A 19,113-nucleotide genomic window follows, 5' to 3' on the forward strand; every position below is an offset into this window, starting at 1 on the left:
TTGTCGTCGCCTCATATTCAGCGTCGACGAATAGGGGAATACCCAGTCATAATGTATTGCATGCGTGGCGGTCTTACTTCAAATCCATAAACAAAGAGATAATTACAGAACTCGATACTAGATGGCGCTGTTTTTGTTTGAAGAAAGTTTGCGGGCTAAAATACATAGAATTTCATCAATGACTTTCACAAAGAACAACATTTCTGTTTTTTCTAAGTCCGTATCTCTTCCGTATATTTCATAAGATATAAGCTTGGGCTACATTGTTATGCAACGTGATTTTGTCGCTGTCTTGCTAGCAGGGTTGACAGATATACGATTTAAATCGTACTCATACTATTATTTGTCTATTTTTTAATGTACGATCGTAAAGATTATGATCGTAATTCGCACAAAAACATACGACTTTTTGGTTACCTGGCAACATTTTTATTATGAAACGAACATGCTCACATCATCAGTCACATGCAACAATTTATTGTATTTAAAATATATTTCCCCTTCACATCTGGCAGTCCTGCTTGCTAGAATATAGGTAAGTCAGCCACAGTTACTGACGATCGATATTTAAAGGGTATTGTTTTTGTGCTAAATATTTCATAAAAACGTTATTTAATACTTTGTGGATTATTAATTTAGTTGATAATCACTGGAAGTAAAATGGATGCTAATTTGAGAGATCAAGATCTTCGTATAAAACAGTTAATAAAAGAAAATCTACGTAAGTACTCTTTTTATACCTAGGTAGGTAAGGTATAATAAACACAAAAGGTACTTAGATCGCGTGTGTTCGAAGCATTTATTCTAATAAATTTAATTTAAAATTGTAGAAAGAAAAAAATGTCTGCCAAGCCGTAGCCGAAGCCGATCTCCAAATATATTTGGCGATAGTGAGACCCAGTGTCCAGATGATTTACCCAGCGTCGTCGCAACAAAGAAAAAAAACGAGGATAAAGTAAAAGAAAATTTACTGAAAGAAGAAACAAACTGTTCTAAATGCTTAATTTATGGAGAAGAGGATAAAAGAAATGAGTATTTCGGACTGTTAGTGGCTCAAGAATTTAAATATATACGGCCATGTGTGCGAACGAGGTGTTATGAAGAAATTTTAAAGTATCTACGGGAAGCAAAAGGCCAACATGTTGATCAACTGCAACATGAAAACACTGAAAATTAATTACTTTCATTTTATTATATATATATTTTTAAAATTTCCTGAAATATTATTAGTTAACGTTTTATTTAATATTGTAGAATTGATCAATACAATTTATAAAAATAATTTATTGGTATTACTTACATATTTTCAAAAAAATACGTAAAAACCTATTTTTTGGGTGATTATGGGAGTTTATGGGTGTTTATTGGGTTTTTACCAAAGCACCGGGTTTAAACCCGGTGCTTTGCCCATCTGTAAATATAGTACGTGTTAGAGGGAAAGGGATTGTTAGTAATGGAGAGAATCCTATTGCTAGCAATATACCCAACCAGGTCGACCTCCTCGCGGTTCTCCCTGCAAACTATCATGGTTAATTCCTGATGAATTCATCATGATGGGCTAACTGGCCTGTTTTCATTCTCATCTATCACCCTTCACTGGTGCTCCGCCAGCGTATCCCGTTAGCGCAGGCTGGGTTACCATACCATTTTCACCCATCAAAAAAAATATATATAGTACGTGTATACCAAATTTCATAATGATAGTTAAGCTATTTAATTCTATAATAAACAAACTCAATTTAATATTAATAACATTAGTAAGGATTAGTAAAGATTTTTCTTGCAACGACTGTAAAAGCACGAATTATTCAGATTTATTCTGACAATAACACGAACCTGAGAGTAGATTTTTAAAGAATGATAATTGAATGGTAACCCCGCCTGCGTTAACGATATACGCTAGCGGAACACCAGTGCGGGATGATAGGTGAAAATGAAAAAGCAGTTCAGTTAGTCCATCGTGATGAATATATCTGGAATTCAGCATGATAGTTTGCAAGGAGGACCATGTGGAAGTCAACTTGAGAGGGTATATTGCAAGCAATGGAACCGGTATATAGACTATATTACCAACAATCCTCTCCAACCTGAGAATATAAGATCAAACGATATTGATCTATACAATAGGTCCCTTTTTTGTGTGATGAGACTTACACTATGATTTTTGCAAAGATAAAGACGTGTATTTGCTTCAGTTATTTTATTGAAACTAAGTTCACAAGTTGTTGTGCGTTGTCTAACATCTATGATCAGGTAACACAGTATAAAGTTAGCCGTACAACAAGAGAAATAAAATTTGAATATGATTTAAACACAAACATACCGCCCACCAAAAGGGCGCAAGACCTTTTTAATACAAATATACAGTAATAACAAACATTTGAATCTAAATATATTAAAGTTTAAATTATTTTGACATAATTATAATGCAAATGTAAGATATGTACTTATAGGAATACACGTTCAACAAAAAAAAACTATAGAATACATTTGTACTAAAAAATAGAATTATACAATTGAATCATCCAATATTAACATCACTTATGTAATTAATCTTTAGTTTCAGGTAAGGTTCTTCTCTAAATCTTCAGTTACAGGTAAAAGACACAACTTATTTATAGATCGTTTCACAACGTTATTTCCACTCTTTACGCTATAAACTCTGGTGATACCATCTGCTCCTGGATGTTTATCAACGAGGCGTCCAAGTAACCATTTTCCAGGAAATAGATTTTCCGTTTTAATAAGTACTATCTAACCCCTTTCGAACTCATCTACTCTTTTTAACCACTTTGGGCGCTGCTGTAGTCTAGATAAATACTCCTGTTGCCAACTATGCTAGAAATCATTCAATAACTTTTGAGTGAAACGCCATCGTGATAAGTTACTCATAGACACGTCTATCAGACTCGGCGAAGGTGACTGGTGTTTCGCCAATTAAAAAATGCCCTGGTGTTAACACCTCTAGGCTGTCTATATCAGTGTCATCGATTGGGCACAAAGGGCGTGAATTAAGGCAAGCTTCTATTTGGCATAAAAAGGTTGTCATTTCATCAAATGTTCGATGAGAGGTCAATATACGCTTCATATGGTGTTTCAAGGATTTGATCCTTACCTCCCAAACCCCGCCAAAATTGGGGCTGTAAGCTGGAATAAAATGCCACTGGGTACCCTCTGCTATTAAAGTTTCTGCAATAGAAATTTTAAACTCAAGTGTGTCCAACTCTCTACGAACTCTTTATTCGCGCCAACAAAGTTGCGACCTTGATCACTCCACATATCACTGCTTTTTCCTCTTCGTGAAACAAATCGTCGAAATACACCAATAAAAGCTTCAGATGTTAGATCGCCTACAAGTTCTAAATGTATGGCTTTAGTAGCCATACATATGAATAATGCGATGTAACCTTTATTGGTCTTGGCTCCTCGACCCTTAGACATGAGAATATCATACGGACCTGCGAAGTCAACTCCGCTGTGTAAGAAATCTCTCGTATTTAATTCTGGTAATAACATACCTCTTGAAGCCACATCAGCTGGATTATCTGAAGATTGTACATGGAACCATTTTTACCGATATTGTCTAAAACGGTAACCACTCTATTTCTAACGAAAGTATGCCATCGTGAAGGATCTCCTTGCAACCATGACAATACTATAGTGGAATCTGTCCATGCATATGTTTGACTAACAGGTATACGTGTTGCTTCACTAATTTGTTTCAACAATTTAGACAATAGAACTGCGCCACATAATTCGAGTCGGGGAAGTGATATGGGCTTAACTGGTGCGACTCGAGCCTTGGCAGCAATTATACTGATCTTAAAATCTCCGTTTTCGCTTGGAACCTTCATCAGGTAAGCTACTGCTCCATATGCCTTTGTAGAAGCATCACAGTACCCATGTATTGTGACATTATTCATATTTGCCGTTGTGGTGTGTACCCAGCGATTTATTTTAATATTTTTAAGATGTACCAAGCTTTGTTTTATATTTAACCAATCCTTTTTTGTTTCAGGTTTAACTTCATCATCCCAACCAACTCCTTCCATCCATAAATTCTGAATCATTATTTTTTCAGGTAATATCGCCGGAGCCAGCCATCCGAGGGGATCGAACAGCCGTTGGATGTCAGCTAATATATTTCTTTTTGTTATTTTTACAGGTGGTGATGGAGCTGGCGATGGAAGACTAAGGTAATACTGCAGTGTGTCTTCGCCCATATCCCAAGTAAGTCCTAGTGTTCTTACTGTTCCCTGTACCTTGATATCTACCTTGATATTGGAACTTCTCTCTTACGATTGAAATTGTTGCAGAAATTCGGCATTATTGGAAGCCCATTTCTGTAAGGTAAAACCTCCCTTCTTTAGAATTGCAGCGACGTTCTTTGCTACATCGACGGCTTCGTATACAGTATCCTGTCCTGACATCAGGTCTTGCATATAGAAGTCTTGTTTTATTGTTTCAGCAGCGATAGAATGCTGCGCACCTTCGTCCTCAGCTAATTGATGGAGCGTTTTAACAGCTAAATAAGGTGCACAGGGTGCACAGGTACCAAACGTCACCCGAAGCAAACGATAATCTTGGATTGGGTTCGCAGAATTGTTACGCCATAAAATACGTTGGTAATCAGCGTCCATTTTTGAAACCATTATCTGGCGATACATTTTCTCAATATCCGCCACATAGCATACTTGTTTCAATCGCCATCTCATTACTAGATATCGAATATCTTCTTGCAACTGTGGTCCCACTAGCAATTCGTCATTGAGAGAAATATTGTTAGTACCTTTACAGGAAGCATCATAGACTACTCTAGTCTTCATTGTCGTTAAACTCGCTTCTTTCATTTGGTTGGAGCTTTGTGAATTCTTTGCAGTGGCATAATGTGTGAGTTCCGTTACACATTTTGCATTGTTTCACCGGCGCTGAAGAAATATAAAAAGATTTTGTTTTTTCTCTTGTCGTTATTGTAGAACTTGTAGACGGTGTAATTAGGTCCAACGTTCGAAATTTAGACTCTAGGAATGATTTTAAATCTTTCCAGCTAGGCAAGTCGTTAGGATTGTGTGTATGTGCATATTCTTCCCAAGTCTTATGTGACTCTGGGTCCAATTTCTGTACCACCAGAAATATAATTATTGGGTCCCAAGAGTCGGTAGGTATGTCTAAATTTTGCAAACTGTTCAAACATTCTGTAGTTGTATCAAGTAGTATTTTAATTGGATTTGCAGTTGGAGTGTTAATTTTCCTCTGTCCAGTTAATCTTTTTAGTAGAGAATTTACTATTAATCTTTTATTTCCATACCTCTGTTTTAAAATGTCCCATGCTTGTTCATAATTATTTTCAGTAATCTTCACATGTTTCAACAAGGATTCAGCTTCACCAGTGATACTCGACTTTAGGTAGTGCAGTTTTTGAACCATACTTAACGACGGGTTGTTGTGTACCAAAGATATAAATAAATCATAGTAACTGGTCCAGTCTTCATAATTACTGGAAAATTCCGGAAGCTGGATCCTAGGGAGCTACACTTGAACTTCAAATAGATTACTACTCGTGTTATGCGGCGTACTGGCTGTGGGTGACACGGTGTGTTTATTTGCGTTTTTTGCAGTAAAGTAGCCGTTTCTTCTAGTGCACTGAGTAGTTGAGGGCATGACATACTAATTTTGACACAAAATAACTTTTAATCCACTTCCAAAATCCTGTTTTTAAGCTCAGTAATTATGTTGTTTTAGTTTGTAACCACGTCACAAATTCAACATTGCTATTCATTAGATAAATAGCTATAGAAAAAAAGGTCGGCTGTGGAATGCGGGCACCTATTGTATTCGAAGCGGCCGGTTATTATTCACTCAATCGCGGCTCGTGGACCATATGATCTATATAATAGGTCCCTTTTTTGTGTGATGAGACTTACACTATGATTTTTGCAAAGATAAAGACGTGTATTTGCTTCAGTTATTTTATTGGAACTAAGTTCACAAGTGTTTGCGTTGTCTATGAAAAAGAAATAGTTCTTAATTTGAATATAGTTCTTCTATTGTTTTTTGCAGTTGTCTAAAATTGGTATCGAATATACGTTGATACGGAAATAATTCTTTATTGTATTATTTCGTAAAATCACAGGTTATGGGCTAGTTTTTGCGTTTCTGCGCGTAAAATAAATAAAATATAGTAAGAAATAAAAAAATATATTAAAAGTAAAAAGTAAAAGTAAAAAGAAAAATTTCAATCTGAAAATGGCCGTCGCTACAGCAGAAGAAATCCACCGAGTCACTATTTTAGATGATGTAACATCATTTCAGTTATGGAAATTCGAATTAAGGATTCTGCTGGAAGCGAAAGGATTGATACAATATATAGACAGCGTAAATATAAAACTAGAAAGCGAACAATCGAATAAAGATGCTTTGACTAAGCACATCATCCTTCAAACAGTATCGAAAAAATATAAAACACAACTATTTGATTGTACGACTGCTTATGAAATGTATAAAATACTAAGCGATTTATTCGAAGGATCGGAAGAACGAAAAAAGATGAGTTTGTTACAAGATTTCTACAATTATAAATTTGAAAATGATATGAAAATGGATAAAAATTTCTCAAGGCTTGAAAATTTGGTACATAGATTAAAACAACTAAAAATGCCCTTTGATGACGCGTTAGTAGAATCCAAAATATTAAACATATTTACGAATATTGACTCATACCAACCGTTTGTTACTGCGTGGGAAAGTACTCCTAGAGAAGAAAGAACGTTAAAGAATTTAAGATTGAGATTAGTAAAAGAAGAAGAAAGGAAGAAGGAGAGTGTGCAATCCCAAGTGGCCCTAGCTGCAGGAAATAAAGGTAGAATGCCGAAAAAAGAAGGTAATAATAGTCAGACAATAACCTCACAGTCTTCTAATAGGTGTTTTAAATGTAATAAGTTCGGTCATATAGCAAAATTTTGTAGAAATTCTTTATACTGTAAAATTTGTAAGAAAACTAACCACAAAGAGAAAGATTGTTTTTTTTAGAAAAAATAAGTACGATAATAATGTTGCTTTTTTATCCTCTAGCCGTAATACAATTAAAATGTCAGAAAGTTTTGTTCTCGACTCTGGTTGTACTGTACATATGGTCAATGACAAAACTTTACTTTCTAATATCAAACCTAAGACTATTGATGTTGGTATAGCTAAGAAAGATGTTAGTATGAAGTCAGAATATGTAGGTGATTTTATTGGAACTAAATGTGATGTAACAAATGTATTATGTGTGCCGGATCTTTCGCGTAATTTATTATCTGTTCCAGAGATTGTTAGGAATGGTGGTTCCGTTCTATTTAATAAACATGGTGTAGAGATTCGCAGTAATGCTAAAGTAATAACTGGTAAGAAAGAAGACTCAGGTTTATTTGTAGTTAAATTAGAAAAAGAAGTAAAAATAGAAGAACAAGTATATTTATTAAAGGAAAATGATAATTCTGCAGAAAATTGGCATAGAAAATTAGGACATCCAGGTGAGAATATTTTAAGAATTTTACCTAATGTAGCGGATGGTGTAAAAATAGAAAATAAGGAAGGTATGAAGGCAAGTTGTGAAGTATGTATAAAAGCTAAACAAACTAGACTGCCTTTCAATACCGTAAGAACTAGAGCCAGCAGAAAACTAGAAATATTACATACAGATGTATGTGGTCCTTTTGAGATGGAAACGTGGAATGGTAATAGATATTTCTTAACTGTTTTGGATGACTATAGCCATTACACTAAGGTTTTTCTACTAAAATTTAAAAGCGAGGTTCCTACTTGTTTAAAGAATTTTATTGCAGAAGCAGAACGTGAAACCAACTTGAAAGTTGTGACAGTTCGTTGTGACAATGGTGGTGAGTATACTTCAAATAATTTTAGAATGTATTGTAAGGAAAAAGGAATAAAACTAGATTACTCAATACCATATTGTCCTCAATTAAATGGTAAAGCCGAACGTTTAAATAGAACCTTAAATGAAAATATACGTTCATTGCTGTTTATGGCTGAAATGGAAAAAGAAATGTGGGGTGAAGCTCTTTATTGTAGCGTATATTTACTCAATAGACTACCAAGTGAGTCTATAAATAATAAAACTCCTTTCGAACTATGGAATGGAAAGCTACCAAATCTTTCGAATATTCGTGAATTTGGGTGTGATGCCTTCGCTAAAAAATTGCCATCAACTAAAAAATTGGAAACCAGAGCAATAAAATATAGGATGATCGGATATACAAATAACGGATACAGACTTTGGGACGACGTTAATAGAAAAGTTATAGTTGCGAGAGATATCACATTCGTAAGAAGAAATAGTAAAAATATAAACACCGAAATAATTACAAAACCAGAAACTATTAATGTAAAAGTCTATTCAAATAACCAAGATAATCAAATTAAAGAAGTAATACCACAAGAAGAAAAAGAGGCAGAGGAAAGAATTTTAGAAGAAACGGGACAAAAAGAGGCTGAAGAAACAATAATAACATCAAAAAGAACTAAAAAATTACCAGAAAAATACAAGGATTATGTTTTGCTTACTTACGAAGAAGCGTTGAAAAGTTCTGAAAAAGAACAATGGGAAAAGGCTATAGAAAGTGAACTGAATTCTTTAGAAGAAAATAATGTCTGGAAAATAGTAGATAAAACTGAGACCAAAGGACATAAAATACTTTCTAATAAATGGGTGTTCAGAATTAAAGAAAACGGAAAACATAAAGCCAGACTAGTAGTTAGAGGAAATGAACAACAAGAGGTAGATTATGATGATATATTTAGTCCAGTTGCATCTCAAAATGCTATTAAAACTTTGTTTGCTATAGCTGCAGCCAAGAACTACAAATTAATGACGTTCGATGTAAAAACAGCGTTTCTTAATGGAAATTTAAGGGAAGATGAGCAAGTTTTCATGAAAATTCCTAAGGGAGTACAATATGATTCAAAAAATAAAGTTTGTAAGTTATTGAAGTCATTATACGGACTTAGACAGTCTCCTAAAAGATGGTATGAAAAGTTCAATGAAAAAATAAAAGAATTAGGATTTAATCAATTAAAAAATGAGCCATGTATATATAAAAACCAAGATGCGTCAATTTTATTAGCTATTTATGTTGATGATGGAGTAGTAATTGGTAAAACAGAAGAATTAACACAATTGCTACGTAAATTGAATGAGAAATTTGAGATTACGTCTTATAATGAACCCTCTTTGTATCTAGGTATGGAGTTAAAAGTAAATGAAGTAGGTTGGCATTTGACTCAAACTGAATATACAAAAACACTTTTAAAAAAGTTTCATATGGATAAATGTAAACCAGTTCCCACACCCGTAGGAGAGGGTGAAATAGAGTCAGATCCATTTAGAGTACTATGGAGAAAAAAATCAAATTATCCTTATAGAGAAGCCGTAGGAAGTCTCTTGTATTTATCGACCAGAACTCGGCCAGATATAGCATTTGCTGTTAGTAAAGCTAGTAGGTGTATGGAGAATCCTGAAAAGAAGGATATAATTGCCATAAAAAGAATTTTTAGATATCTTTCTGGTACTTTAGAAGAAGGTTTGTGCTACAAATTCGGTTCAGATCTAAAACTTACCGCTTTCTGTGATTCAGATTATGCGAGCGATCTTAAAACAAGGCGTAGTACAACGGGCTATGTTTTAATGATGTCAGGTGGTCCTATTTCATGGTGCTCTAGACGACAGCCAATTGTATCGTTGTCTTCTACAGAAGCAGAATTTATATCTGCAGCTGAATGTTGTAAGGAGGCTATGTTTATAAAATCTCTTCTTAAAGATCTGAATATTGATATAAAACTTTCATTTCATATTGACAATCAGAGCGCTATTGCATTAATTAAAAATGGTGTGTTTAATAAGAGGTCCAAGCACATAGACGTTCGTTATCATTATATACACGAGTTGTATCAAAATAATGAATTTAGCATTACCTATTGTCCAACAGAAATACAAATTGCAGATATATTTACAAAAGCATTAAAAAAAATAAAATTTAACAAACATAAAAGTTTATTGATCTCAAGTATTTGCTAAGTTTGTTATTTAATATTGTTTTTTGTCATTATAGTAATGTTACTTCTTATATATAATAATACTTGTATTAAGTTGTGCTAATTCGTAAAAAGTTAAACTGTCATGTGAAAAGTGTGAGATTTATTGTAATAGTAAAATGTATGTTTATCTGTTATAATTTTCACGTAAACGTAAAAATTAGGAGAGGGTGAAAAAGAAATAGTTCTTAATTTGAATATAGTTCTTCTATTGTTTTTTTGCAGTTGTCTAAAATTGGTATCGAATATACGTTGATACGGAAATAATTCTTTATTGTATTATTTCGTAAAATCACAGTCTAATATCTATGATCAGGTAACACAGTATGAAGTTAGCCGTACAACAAGAGAAATAAAATTTGAATATGATTTAAACACAAACAGATATCTTTGTAACAATTCAGATATGTGTACATACTACTAAATGCATAGATAAGTTATAATAGGTACATTATTATTTCTTTACTACGAGAATGCTTTGCTGTTCGCGAATTGCTAAATTAAAACAAAACCGGTCAAATGTGAGTTGTATTCACACGCCGGTTGCGTACATAAAATAATCTGTAAATAGATTATATTTTACTTAGACAAAAAAAAATTGAATTATGTGTATAGGAAATTTTTACTTGGATATGTAGATATGAGATAAATAACCTTATTTTATTTTTATATGAAACAGACACTTTATAATAATTATTATAATTGTTAGTAGTAATTTCTTATTTTACGACATAGCCTAAATGTGGCTAAATGTGCCACACCATAATACATGAAGACAATACTGAAAATGAGATACAGATATCCCATAGCTGAGTTATATAGGGAAAGCAAAATTATTGGCCCATAGATCAGTATTGGGGTTCAGTAATTATGAAAGTTTATTAAAGAAACGAGTCTTTCAGTTACCATTGCCAGTGATTCGAACGGTTTTCGCTAAGCGTTTTAGCCTATGTATAAAATAACTCTACAATACAATAACTAAATCAATTAATATCATGAAGTGTTCTTTTGCTAAGGCCAGGATAAGGAGAAAGGAGTGGTTACAAAACCTGAATTACGATGAATACGAGAAACTGCTTCATACTACATGCTAATATAAGCCTCAAAGTTATAGAGTTTTTACCGGATATATTAATGTTATTATTGTATTGTGTTATTTGTAGTAATTCCATTATAATTATTATGTAAATGCACATAGTATGTATATATTTATATAGAATATATATTATATTTTTCACGTCATAATTCAATGTTTGAAGAAGTACTGAATCTTTATTACTTTCATCGTTATTTATATTAGATTTTTTTACAGTAGATCCAAATGTACTAAAATTGGGCATAATTATTGGTATCGGTTGACAATCTTCTCCAGTAAAGTGAAGATATCTTAGCAAATTTTATAAGTATAATTTTTTTTTCTGTTCTTTATGTTGTGGCGTATATATATATTGTATATATAACAAACCTTTATAAATACCTTTTGAATTTCTGTAGAAAAATAAATTTTAAATAACAGAGCGCATGCGAAGTTGCGCGCGCAGTATAAAATTTAGAAATTGTCATTCTTTTTAAAAAATATATAGACGTTTGAATATTGAATTAAATATTTTACTTATTCATTTCCCATAATGTTATTATTCAAAACATTTGTATTTCAATGTTTAATCTTGAAATCAAACTTGTTTTTTTTTAATGGATGATAATAGAATGGTAGCCACGCCTGCGCTAACACTGACGGGGCACCAGTGATGATAGGTGACGATGAAAGTGACGAATTCCACTACGATTAACCACGACGACTTTCAGGAATAACCGCGCGGAGGTCGACCTGACAAGATGTATTGGTAACAATAGGTCAACTAGACCCCATTACTAACAATCCTTTCCCCCCAATACTTATATACTGATAACAAATGTTTGAAAATGTAAATAAGGAAGTGAGTAAACAATATTAACTTATATGTAATGAAATATTTATGACTGAAGAGTACACATATTATTGGAAGAGTCATAACATAACACTGTGTGATAATTATTATTCTTCTTCTTTTTGGCCTTAGCACCGACTTCAAACAGATTATTTCCTTTCAATTAAAATCTAATATTAGTGGGAGGGAGCCTTTGTACAAGTCATTTGCTTAGACACCTCTGTCTCATTTGTGTTTCTACCGTGAAGCAGTTGTGTTTGCATGGCTGTGTTTTGATTTGAAGGGTGGGATATGGCAGTGAATTTACAGGGTACAGAGAAATAACATCTGAGTCCTCAGGAATGGCAACGCATGGCCTCGTTTGCTAGTTTAGTTGTTTAGTTACTTATTTACATAAAAAAGAAATTAGTTTATTTAGTTTTTGTTATTTTTTTTTAAATAAGTTCAATTTTTTTGGTGATAATCGATATATATATATATATATATATATATATATATATATATATATATATATATATATATATATATATGTATGTATATATAAGTTTTATAAATGTTTTTTTTATTAATTTCCACTACAATATATGTGTACAAATTTGAAATCGATATTATTAATAGAGCATTAGTAACAGAAACAAATACTATAGCCCTGTGTCCGAACGGACGAACGCATGGCATACGGACAAAATCCCACCTTTGTCCATTTTAACGCGAAACCTTGACGACGCATTTATAACACGCACGCAATAAACTTTAAACCTGTTGCTGAATAGCGGACCAATAACTCAATTGCATTTGACTTTGACTATATTTACTCTTTTTGTGTGTAATCGTCTGGCACACCGTACTCCATTACTGCATGCATACAAACAACTGATCAACTGAAACAACCAACATTATAGCATCATAGAAGGTACAGTTCAGACGTACGCTGCGTCCACAGACTGACAGTGTTCGAAACGATTGCGTTGTTGATTGTGGTGTTTTTTGTTGTGACTTTTGTGAAACTGTTTGTAAAAAATTATTAACTGTTAATTATTTTGTGATTAAGGTTGATTACAACTTATTTAAAAAAGTGTACAGGTAAGAAATAATTCAATATGCAAATTTTATTTTGCAATAGAAAAAAAAGTATATACGAGGTCTGTCCGGAAAGTTCGTATAAAAGTGTTCTGGAATGCGAGAAAGAGGAGTGGGGAGGCCAGGTAAGCGCAGGACCCCTTCCTTATGTCCCTAACAATGCTTCAGTTCTGGTCTGACCGCCGTGCGGTGCGAACTGGCTTGTCACGCCATCTGTGAAGTTACCTCTTAACGAAACCCCGTCGGCATGGAGCCCGCTTCCGTTGAAGAGCAGCGCGTCGTAATCAAGTTTCTCTCGAAACTCGGCAAGAATGGCCGTGAAATTTTTGCCGATCTAATTCGATAAGACATCCGGGGAACCACGAACAAAAAAATCAAGAAAATCCCGCTCAAATGTCAAGACAATGTTGATTGTTTTTTTCGATGTTCGGGGGATTGTCCATATTCGTCCCTCCAGGCCAGACAGTTGATGGAAAATTCTACGTCGATGTGCTCAGACGCCTCAAAGCTCGTGTGGCACGAGTTCGTCCAGAATTGGCGCGAGAGGGGCGTTGGATTCTTCACCACGACAATGCCCCTGCCCACACCTCTCTTGTTGTCCGTGAGTTTTTGAGTAAAAATTCCATTACGGTGACCGAACACCCCCCCTATGCGCCGGATTTGGCCCCGTGTGACTTCTTCTTGTTCCCAAAAACCAAATTGGTACTTCGGGGGCGGCATTTGGGGGACATAAATGAGATAAAAAAAGCTACGACGGGGCAGCTGAGAAACCTACAACCAGAGGACTTTCAAGGAGCCTTCTCACAGTGGAAACGGCGTTGGCACAAGTGCATTATGTCACAGGGGGAGTACTTTGAAGGGGATAAAATTGATTTACCTGAATAATTGTAAAATAAAATTTTTAAAAAACTTTTATACGTACTTTCCGGACAAACCTCGTAAATTAACGACAAAATAAATTACCCACAAAATTAATAAGTATTTAGTCGTAAATATTAACTACCAATAATACACAAATAATATCTACACACAAAATTATTGTTATAGCCTTGAGGTTTCCAGAATAATATTTTTTTATATTTCTATAACAATTCTGACCAAATTCAGCAGCAGTTAATTCTCTGAATGAACTAATATTACGATTAATAGTAGCGATACATATATAAATATTATTATTAAAGGTATCTCACTCGTTTATAAATGCTTAGCTTAAAAATTAAATATGAATAAATAATTAATGATATTGTTAATTTTTTTTTATACAACTTAGAATAGCAAACAAGCTGACGGCCCACCTGATGGAAAGTGGTAACCGTCGCCTATAGACATGGGCAGTACCATGGACATAACAGAGTATACTGTTTCGCCCATGATACCCTCCCATGCGTTGCCATTGCTGAGAACTCAGATGTTATTCCTCTATACCCTGTAAATTCACGCCATATCCCACCCTTCAAAACGATACACAGCCATGCAAACATAACTGCTTTACGGTTGAAACACGAATGGGACAGTGGTACCCAAGCAAACGACTTTTGTACGAAGTCTCTCTCTGGTAAAATAATAAAATAATTAATAAGTTTAAAAAATGCAAATAATTAAATAATAAACGGACTGTTTTAAACTCCTTCAGAATAGGTACTTACTTGTTTTTTATAGATTCTAATAGAATGATGACCCCGCCTGTGCTGTCGGTATACACTGGCGGGGCAGCAGTGAGGGATGATTGGTGAAAATGAAAAGTCAGGTCAGTTAGCCCATCGTTACAAATTCAACGGTAAATTAGTTACGATACTTTCCAGGGGGAACCGCGTGGAGATCGACCTGTTATATATATATAACAGTTCCGTCAACAAAAATCTCCGTTGAACGTGTTCATTATGACCTCTTTTTCTCCTCAACCGATAAAGAACGACTTATTTCGTTTGGAAATCATTAAGCTTTATGACTAAACTTTCGCTTCAATTGGCTACATGTTATCGGAGGAAAGGGATTGTTAGTAATGCGGACTACCATTTCCATTGATAGCAATATACCCTGTAAGGTCGACCCCCACGTGGTTACCCCTGGAAACCATCATGCTAAATTCCTGATGTACTTATTACAATAGACTAACTGAACTGCTTTTTCATCCCTCACTGGTGCCCTGCCAGCGTATAGGTACTGTTTTTTTTTTATACAACATAGAATGGCAAACAAGCTGACGGCCCACCTGATGTAAAGTGGTAACCGTCGCCTATAGACATGAGCAGTACCATGGACATAACAGAGTATACTGTTTCGCCCATGATACCCCCCATGCGTTACCATTTCTGAGGACTCAGGTGTTATTCCTCTGTACCCAGTAAATTCACGCCATATCCCACCCTTCAAACCGATACACAGCCATGCAAACACAACTGCTTCACGGTTGAAACACGAATGGGACAGAGGTACCCAAGCAATCGACTTTTGCACAAAGTCTCCCTCTGGTTTTCTTTTAATAGGTGATTAGGGAATGGTTACCCCGCCTGCGCTATCAATATACACTAGCGGGGTACCAGTGAAACATAATAGGTGAGGATGGAGTAGGTCAATTAGCCCATCGTTGATCAATTGACCTGATATTGCTAGCAATGGGGCTGTAAAACCGCATTACTAACGATTCCTTTCCCCACAGCGTATACCATTAACACGGGCGGAGTTACAATTCCATCGTCATCAATTTAAAAAAAAGATCACATGTCAGTTGCAACTTGGATTAACTGCGGTTTAACCAGAAGTCCACTTCCCTTATTTTAGAAGTTCCCTTATTTTAGAAACTAAACCGATGGTTTTTAGACATGACAAAATGTACTGTTACCGCCCATAGTTTCTTTTACACTACATCCTAAAAAAAAGGCTATGGCGATGAATATCCCCGTCAATGCTTATTTCTACCTGCGTTTATTCGCCACATGGGGCATATAAAAAGCTGGTGGTCGTGGAATCGTCTTGGGACCGTGGGAGTCTCCCAGTGAATTCATAGTGTTGTATTGTGGTAGTTATACCAAGTATATTTCAATTAGTAGTGATAATAGGATCACGATATTGTAAACCTAACACTAATTCTGCTAGTGCTGACTCAGTTCAAAGCATAGAACTTATTATTAATTGATTATTATTGTTTTATATTTATTTGAATAGTTTAAGCAACTTGTCTATTGTTAATTACCAAACATTATAGATATTGCAACCACGTGTTTCATTTCTAAAAGTACTATTTATAAAAAAAATCCATACAGCAAAAAAGAAGCGGGTGTTATGGGGCAGGGTTTTAACACAGTTGGTGTTTTTGAAATGACTAGACTCGTAGAGTATTCTGAATTGAACTATTTTTATTATTACAAATCGTCCATATATATAGTAGAGATATCTTAATTACTATTTACAATTACAATAGTCAAATACTTCCATTGAAAGAGTGACAACAAATACAGATAATAACTTACTAATGGAAACTTGGATGAGATAGACAAATATACAAATATGAATATTAAACAATATAATGATTTCGATATCAAATGGACAAATACAAATATACAAATAGGAATGTCAAATATTATAATGATTAGGTCGTAGGCTGACTCATGGTCTTAGGTCACGTACTCTTAATATATGTAACACGGGTTATCAATTTTATGTTGTATTTTTTACTTCATTATGCAGTATTTTTGCAAATTCTAGGTCGATTATGATAATTCTTTTTGCAAGCAATAGAATTTTCCGTAAATTCATGAATGTTTCTGGTATTAGATTTTTATTATTTTCTCAATCCTTGCAAATATAAATAAGTACATATAACTTATTTTTTTTAAATGAATTTCTTTTCAATGAATCGTGGCCGCAAATCAAAGTCACTGTTAAAAACTAATATTCTATAAACACATCAAAGAAACTTAAACAAGACCTTTGCTGAATTAACAAAAAAATTTTTTTGTTCATTTATGCTCGAGTACTATTAGTGGACATAATTGCACAAAAACAGGCCTAGACTCGATCACTATTTGGAAAAATGAACTTTAGTATGGGGTAATGTGTTGTTGTAAAACTTTTCTTTGTTAATTAAAACTTAACTAATATCATAAAGAAGAGAAATTTTACTTGTAATAGAGAAGTTCAAAAATACTTAACTGATTTAAAAAATCCTTACCAAAAACATTGATTTTGCAACGATTTTATAATTTATTTATCGTAACAAAGACTTATTAGTCATAGCATAACAGTCATAACATAACAATGAGCACCCACGAGGTTTCTTAGAAACCGACGCCTCTGATTCAAAATAAAAAGTTCTATTATATTCATTATTAAGCCAATTTACACAGTTTTATCTTTTAAATACTCAATAACTGGATAAAAGCATTTTTAAGGAAAAATTAAACAACCTTGCTTTAAATCTTTTTATCAGAAGATCCTTTATTTCCGGATGAACCTTATTGTAGACTCGCCATTGAGTCGCTACATAGCAGCATTCAAATATTTCGCTTACGTTTTGCGGGGAATACCCCAACTGTATTGTATGAATCGATGAATGAATGAACTCTTTATTAATCCTTTCAAAGAATGATACAGATTGTAAAGATTAACAATATGTACACAAACAAAGTACTAAATTTATTATTATTATTTCAACCGTTAACTGTCTACTGCTGGACATAAGCCTTCCTCATAAGGGGAGTTTTGCCAGCAGTTTCAACACTTGGCAGGCAGGTTGGCAACCGCAGTTAAGCTTTTAATGATGTTTAAGAGGGACACTGCTGCCCGTCCCTCACCCTCCCTTAGTCAACTCTTACGACATCCACGAGAAAGGAAGGGGTGACCTATTATATGCCGGGACCACAGGGGAAGTACTTAATTACATACACTTAATTATATAAAAGCAAGATAAAGAGGCAACAATAGGCGGCTTAATCGCTAAATAGTGATCTCTTTCAGGCAAGCTTAGGATGGAGAGGAATTGTTGTATTTTACGTCACTTTTATTTTGTTTTCATTATCAGTTTTCGTATAGTATTCGTATAGTATAGTCATATAGTCACTTGTATGTTATGTAACGTTGACGTCAGAAAAATGTTATGGAACGTTGACGTCAGAAAAATGTTATGGCGCTTTAAATGGGGGGGGGGGGGGAATTTAATTGCCGGGTAGCTATTATATCGACTAGGTCTTTGGCGTCGTAATTACGTATACCCCTTTCATCTAATAACGGAGATACGAGGGTCGCACTTTGATGAGCTGTCAGTTTAACTCGTAGAGATTGGTATCGTTCTGGCCGCTCTCCAAGCTCTAATTCCTCCGAAGGGTTAGAATATAGCCACTCATCGGCCAACTGCCACCGACCAATCAAATGCGTCCGTGACCCACGTGACCAATAGTCAACATGCGCGAATTGCACTAAGCCGCACACCAAGCAAGCCAGCAAGGGAATTCATCCCCACCCTACAACCACTCCCGCTACAATAACGACATGGCGCAAGCGTCTGCTGCAAGTGCAATGCACCGGCAAGCGCCACAACAATCGATACCCTTGCGCCACGTTGTCACGCAGCTGAATTTCCTACCTTTGGCTCTCCTTCCGGTAACTACGATTGCAGCTAATATAGGTAGAACATTAATGGCCTCTGCCAAAGCCGCCACTGAACGTAGTACCAAACTACCAACTCGGCGCTAACGACGTAATAGCGCTCGCAATAGAAAGCATAGGAATTGGCCAATGGTAACTTTAATACCCTTTCTGGAATTCGCAATTCATTTACGACGTAGAGGTGGGCCAACTCATTCTTGCTCAACGTATCGAGCTGGGCGTAGAAGATGCAGCCGGAACGCCCGCGGCGCACGGGAATACCTCTCACTAGCTGCAATGCAAAATTTAGTTCCTTTAGAGCTCCGATTATAGTCACGGTCTGAATATCCGCAGAAAATCCCTGCATGTGGGAAGTTCAGAAGTCGGGCTGTAATAATACCAACAGGTCATCATACTACCATAATACCAA

At 34.9% G+C, this 19,113-nt stretch overlaps 1 protein-coding gene across 3 annotated transcripts in view; it reads left to right on the top strand.

Annotated features, from left to right (window-relative positions):
• The first annotated feature begins 12,939 nt into the window (after positions 1-12,939).
• LOC113520523 (replication protein A 70 kDa DNA-binding subunit) overlaps positions 12,940-19,113 on the top strand; it is a 31,309-nt gene continuing 25,135 nt past the window's right edge. For 2 of the 3 annotated variants that reach the window (XM_052891746.1, XM_052891748.1), the window contains exon 1: positions 12,940-13,103. The gene's annotated coding sequence lies outside the window, so the exon portion shown is untranslated. Of the gene's footprint in view, positions 13,104-14,759; positions 14,848-19,113 lie in introns of all 3 variants that reach the window. The other variant, XM_052891747.1, reaches the window with a different exon arrangement.

This window comes from Galleria mellonella, unplaced genomic scaffold (genome assembly GCF_026898425.1).
Source record: "Galleria mellonella isolate WM207_F2 unplaced genomic scaffold, CSIRO_AGI_GalMel_v1 utg1432, whole genome shotgun sequence".
NCBI classification, from domain to species: Eukaryota; Metazoa; Arthropoda; class Insecta; order Lepidoptera; family Pyralidae; genus Galleria; species Galleria mellonella.